The following is a 7,128-nucleotide window of genomic DNA, read 5'->3' on the forward strand; positions in this document are numbered from 1 at the left end:
TAAAAAGAACTACAACAATTTACAAAGAGAACTGATACGTTCCTTCTTAAAAAGAACTACAACAATTTACAAAGAGAACTGATACGTTCCTTCTTAAAAAGAACTACAACAATTTACAAAGAGAACTGATACGTTCCTTCTTAAAAAGAACTACAACAATTTACAAAGAGAACTAATACATTCCTTCTTAAAAAGAACTACAACAATTTACAAAGAGAACTGGCACATTCCTTCTTAAAAAGAACAATTTAAAAGAGAACTGACACATTCCTTCTTAAAAAAGAACTACAACAATTTACAAAGAGAACTGATACATTCCTTCTTAGAAAGAACTACAACAATTTACAAAGAGAACTGATACATTCCTTCTTAAAAAGAACTACAACAATTTACAAAGAGAACTGATACATTCTAGACATAACTCTCTCTGAACCAGAACTCGGTCTCCTTAATGAAGGTCTCAACTTCTGCCCAAATAACAGCTGTTAATAAGCCCGAATTTTTTTCTGACCTTCATGAATTCTCCAGTAAACTAAGACATCGAGATTTTTTTTTTAACAATGAACCCCACCCTACTGAAATTCAACATACACTAACTTTAAAGAAAAGTCTTTATGGACACCTCCACCAAACAGAGAACCACATTTAGAGAGTTATATTAAAACAGTAGAAAATGACATAATACAGACCTTAAAATCTTCCAGTAATGTCCTAATAATATTAACCAATATGAAAGAAGTGCTTTAAACAATATTATATCAAACAACAATATCATAATAAAGCCAAGCAGACAAGGGTGGAGATATTGTTGTTCTTAACAAAGATGACGATATCACGGAATATAACCGGCAACTAGTGGACTCTCATTTCTACAGAAAAACTCTTTACATGATTCTACAACTCAGTTTATTAAGACCATAACTGATAAACTTACAGAACTCCTCAAAACAATAAAATTAAAAACAACAGAAAATAAAACTTTCAGTATTTGATATCCAGAGAAGCTTTTCCTGATAGATTTTAGCTCTTACCAAAGATACACAAACCAAACAATCTTGGCCGGCTCATAATTTATAACATAAACATGGCTACTGAAAAGTTGTCCGCGTATGTTGACCAACACAAAATGTATTCGCTGTACCCTTCCTTCTTACATAAAGGACACTACTTACTTTCTTAATATCATAGACTAACATTAGGTCGTCAAGAAATTAATGTCGCGTTTTGGAACACTTTCATTAACCACCACTCCAAAAAACGTACATCACGTATAATAGTTAAACGAACCGCCTAAACGTCACGTTAGTGTAGCCTATATAATGTGTAAAGTTTAATGTACTCTAATCCCTTATAGTGATGGCACATGACGAGATACACATTCGACATGTAATGATGTTTGAATACAAAAAGGGAAACAACGCCTCTGTAGCCACAAAGAATATAAAAGAAGTTTATGGAAATGTTTTGAACGTTCGTAAGTGTCAACGATGGTTCAACAAATTTCGTTCAGGTGACTTTAGCCTTAAAAACTGTAATAGCAGGGGCCGCCATGTTGGAATTGATATTGATGTTCTGAAATAAATTTATCTATAGAAGATATATTTTTTTTGTGCTAAACTAATCACTAATCAACACTACTGTAAGAATATCCGTAAGTCGTGTTGTTCCTAGTCTCAGTTACAAATGCAACGTAAACATTGTGTTGTGGATCCAATAATGATGGGGTTCCTGTTGAAGTTAAAGCGACCAGAAAGAGTTTACCCCAAAAACGTTTGAATCCAATCAAAGAGAACTACGAAGCGTAAGGAATACTAAGAATGCGATTCTTTGTTTTCTTCGTTGTAGCCTCTTTCATTACAACATAAACATAGTAGTTTCTAAGCAATCGACTAGTGATTTTAGGATTACAAAAATCCATGTTTTTTGAGAAGTTGTTATTTGTTAAAGACAGATGGTAGCACCGTCACAGTACTTTACGTAGGGAGACTTCGAATACGACAGCTGAACGTTCATAATAAAATTACACAATATTATTATGTATACTTTATAAGTGTTAAAAATAATATTTAGATATTACAAGCAGTATAACCATGAAAAACTGAGGAAAGAGTAATTGAAATAAGGCAATTAACTGACCGATATGAGGCTGGTAAAAAGGAGTGTAACATTGAATTAATAAGAAAATTTAATATACAATTATCATGGTCATTTCTACTAAATGTAACCTGTAGATTCTTCCATGTTATGATTGCTTGTATTGGGTTAGTTTATACTCTTGCAAATATTTATTGTTTAAAATGAGATGTTTATAAGTTTCCTTAATATCCGCCACTTCCCGGTGGCTCAGTTGTAAAAAAAGTAGTACAGAGGAAAACAACTAAGTGTAACTTATTTTAGATTTATGAAATTTTTTCGTGTTTAATATTTTAAATATTGTACAATTTACATTTGTTGTAAGCGAAACCCTCCTACTGAGCTCCCCAGAGGCACAGCGGCATGTCTGCGGACTTACAACGCTTGAAATCTGGTTTCAATACCCATGGTGGGCAGAGCACAGATAGCCCATTGTGTAACTTTGTGCTTAACTTCAAAACAACAACATCAAAAAACGTATGTGACGTTACCTAGTAACAGTTCTATGAATTACTTTGCTAGTAATACTCTGACAAACTAATTCTTTTATCTACCGAGATCTATCAACCTTGAAGGTTCGTGAGAAGTGGCCTTGGTCGAATTACTCATAGCTGGCATAACGTACCTGATGGTACAGGATGGATATCATACTTTCAGGTTCTAACTCTGCTACTATAATAAATTATATTAGACCAGGTCATTACAAAGAACCTGAAGATTGAATTAGAATCTTTAACGAAGTAGAAGATACATTTCCTAAACTCGACAATGAACTTATATTTATTTATGATTCGTTCACCCGAAAAGTAAACATGAACGTAAACACTCAATCCTGTACTACCACTAGTACTTGGATTTAATAATAATCACACGATAACAGAGCCCACAACAGGTCCATATGTTGTTAACACGCATGGTGGATTTTATTCGCTCTATGTTTAGTCAGATATTGTGGATCCTAGTATTGTGTGCCCCCCAGTGGCACAGTGGTATGTCTGCAGACTTATACTGCTAGAAACCGGGTTTCTATACACGTGATGAGCAGAGCATATATAGCCGTTTGTGTAGCTTTGTGCTTAATAACAACAACATCAACCTGGTATTGTTGGTGATGCATATGTACCACCGATCGTTCAAATTAAAGGTCAGAATTGAGACATTATCACTGAAACATTTACTGATCCTCAAAACAGACCGGTTTCTAAGCAAAACGTTCAGACATCGATATAAAGGACGACATTGGTCGACCTATCTTATTTGAACAAGGAAGAGTGATCGTAACGCTTCATCATCAGAGTTCCTTACAATCAAGAACCAGTCGTCTATGACGCCTATTACGATTACCAAATGGGAAACGGTTTACCTTATTATGTTGGTAGTCAATGGCGACGGGAACACGGATTGGGAGACGTTCTGAACAACTTGTTTCGTTCAGCTACACCATTTGTGAAAAAAAAGAGCATTAACCATAGAGAAACAAACTGTTCCGTCAGGCATAAAATTATCATCAAATGTCATACAAAGAAAACCTTTTCTTAATGCTGGAAAATGATGAGCAATACAAGGAGTTCAGAATCTGGCTAGAGAAGTTCTACATAATAAAAAGAAAAAAGAGCAAGGTCCAGTGGTTCTTCGTCTCTTAGCTTTAGATATTTTGAATTTCATGTGGTAGGAGAGTCATGATTAGTTGTCAAAAAAGTCTGGAGTCGATTATAAGTTTAACATAACAGCAAATGTACAACGTTTCGACAAGGTTTTGTCATCATCAGGTACCCATTCAAGCCGTCTCCAGCCATTATTAGTCTCAAAGTGGGTTCCTCGTCATCGAATTATCACTGTCAAGCTCGTGACCAGCGTTTTTCTCAGCGTCCTCGCTATAGCTTAATTTTTAATAATTTTTAACTTGTGATTCTCAATACTAACTAACCAGCTGACTGTGCTTCACCTAGTTCCTTACTTAATTTCGTAATACAGGCGTCCCTACTTACGCCATTTCTACATGTTTGTTTTTCAGCTTCTTTCTTAACTTTTGAACATTAAAAATACTGAACCAATTGTAAAATTCCCTCAAAAATATCCAATTGCTTCATAGCTCAGTAAAGTTTGTATGTAGACCTTATATGTGCAAAGGTTGGAAGACGAAGAAATGAGTTTATCATTCAGGTGTACATCTACTTGAGAAAATAGAGAATGAAGTAACAAGTTAACAGGTGTAGAAGTATCTTCATCCTTTTTTATATCAGTACCATCAGGCTTGACAACTTTTGTCTGTAAATGAAGATACGATTGGGCTGGGTCTAAATATTCATCTCCTGATCCCGATATAGAAAACTCGATAGGTCCTCTGTCGGTCACTAAGATAGAGGATGATATTCCTTTTTTTTTTCTTCTTCTTCCTCAGTCAATGTTTGTGTGGAAGGGAAAGAAAATAAGTCTAGCTCAGATTTTGTACACTGACATGATTTGGGTAATGAAGAAAAACTTTAATCCAAGCCGTCTCCAGCCATTATTGACAGTGATAAGTTACTGACGTCGAGTTAGTAGCACTGTAAAGGCCACTAAAAAGTTTATGTTAGCATCTCAAATCAGTGCTTTGATGTGAGATCTGTTACTCCAGACCAGTGTAGCAGTACAAGTAAAAAGGCAACCGGAGCACTCACCATCACAGTAACCAATCACTTGAGAGTTTTTGGTTCTTGCTTTGGATTAGCCCAGGAAGTTGCACAGATTGACCAATAAAGTGTTAGAACCACTTGCGGGTAGTTAGAAATACTATTTGGAAGGTCAAAAGAATACAGAGAAATTATATTATAACAACTCGTGTCTGGAGCTAAAAATCAGTTCTCCAGGAAGAATCGGTGTTCTTCAAGGAGCTGTTAATAGTTCCAAGCCAGAATTATCCAAGAAACCATGAATATAAAGATTTCCAACCTCCAGAAGTATACCAGTCCAACTCTGTCGTAACTATAGAATTGCTATCTCTTATGTTCAATTAATGTAATTTACTAAAGGAAGTTAATGCTTATACAAGAGAGAAATATTCTATATGTATTGGTTAATAGTGTTAACTGAAAGGTGAAATGTAAAGTTGTGAGAAACTAACGGTTTAGTAAATGTTTAATTATTGATGTTAACAGTGTATACCATGTGGAAAGACCTAACAAATGTTGATGTATTTTGTCGAATGTCAGTCTTGGAATCCGTTTCTTTATTCTATATTACACATGTCAACAATGATAATAAGCATAATATATACGTCAAAGTACAAAACATTTCTCCCAGGGTGTGTATGGCAGTAAGAGATACTGCTGATCTTAAATTTTGAACTTCTTCCACTAAGGCTTGAACCACCACAGGAAGCTCATTTATCACAGATGGACTATTTTGGATAGCCAGGTTTGTCAAAAGTCTCATTCCTTTAATTTTTGTCTCCCTGTAAAATTAATATAAAATGTAGTTTGTTTATTTGTAGCCACCACGAAAAACCGAACACCGGACTTTGACGTTGTAAGTCCGTAAATTTCCATTTAACCCACCGAAGAACAGAGAGTGTAGTATTCACTTATAGATACAAAATAATGAGCCTAGCTTACTCCATTTATATGTTATAGTTATAACAGTGGGATATTGTGTTATTTTATTTGTGTCTATAAAACTAGCTTAGACGTAATGAAATTTCTTATACAAGTATTAAATAAATTTTGGTTTTGTATTTGAGATAGGCCCACACTTTAAAGCAACAAAATAGTCAGATACGCCTAAATCAACAGGGTAGTCAGAAATATTACAGCCCACCAATACATTTTTGTTCTAAAATAAGTTCCAGTTTAAGTGATTAAATTATTTTAAATTAAATACTGTCCCCACCTTTAAGTTAAGTATTGTTCCGTCTTCATGGGTTAGCTTTAGCTTACTCACTTTATGTGCTATACTTTTCGATGTATTTACATGAAAACGTTTTACAACAAAATCCTGAACATACTTACTATCTTTGTGGGATAAGAATTTAGATAGTAGTTTTCATTTTCAAAACACATGAAAAATGTAAGAATATATATATATATAACTTGATATACATGTTTAAACTTGTATGTGATAAAACTCTCATAATAAGATATTGCAATATCATATATCACGAGATAAAGTCTTGATTTTTCTTATTGTTGTGAAGTATGTGTGGAATATCGAAAATCTGTTGACGTAGGGTGTTTATGGATACTGGAGTCCATTTGTTAAATGACACAAGTCATAGTTATAAAGGTGAAATCAATGCCATCCAAATGCACACATTAGCATAATTTTACAATTCACCATGTATTAAAGCGAAGTATTACTGATAGAAATATTTATGCAAATTTGTGCGAAACCCATAAGGAAAACAATGTTTCTGGAATAATGTCGCTGTGCGCTATAACTTTTGTAGTGACACATTTTACCTGTTACTTATAGATTCATAGGTAACGCTGACCTTGATTTGACCTTCATATGGTGCGCTATAACTTTTGTATTGACACATTTTACCTGTTACTTATAGATTCAGAGGTAGCGCTACCTTGATTTGACCTTCATATGATGATATAATGTTAGGTAACAAATGACTATCAATATATCTGAACATTATATATTAGCATATATTCGATATCCCGTTATGAAATAGATCCAGTCAAAATTTATGTTTTTCCTAATTTTGGGGCAACACACTCGTGAAATGGAGGGGGGGGGCAATGGCACAGCGGTATGTCTGCGGAATTACAACGCTAGAAATCGGGCTTAGATACCCATGATGGGCAGATCACAGATAGCCCTCGTATAGCTTTGTGTATAGTTAAAAACAAAAAAATAAACATCGTGAAATGGGCCCTGAAATTGCGTGTCTCTCATGAAACAATACGTAAACGTCTAAGGAATATGGGAAAACTCCATAAAAAAGGTGTTTTGGTGCCTCACGAACTCTCCGATGATCATCGTTTCCAACGTGCGAACATTGCTTCGTCT

The sequence above is a fragment of the Limulus polyphemus genome, unplaced genomic scaffold (genome assembly GCF_000517525.1).
Source record: "Limulus polyphemus unplaced genomic scaffold, Limulus_polyphemus-2.1.2 Scaffold5581, whole genome shotgun sequence".
NCBI classification, from domain to species: domain Eukaryota; kingdom Metazoa; phylum Arthropoda; class Merostomata; order Xiphosura; family Limulidae; genus Limulus; species Limulus polyphemus.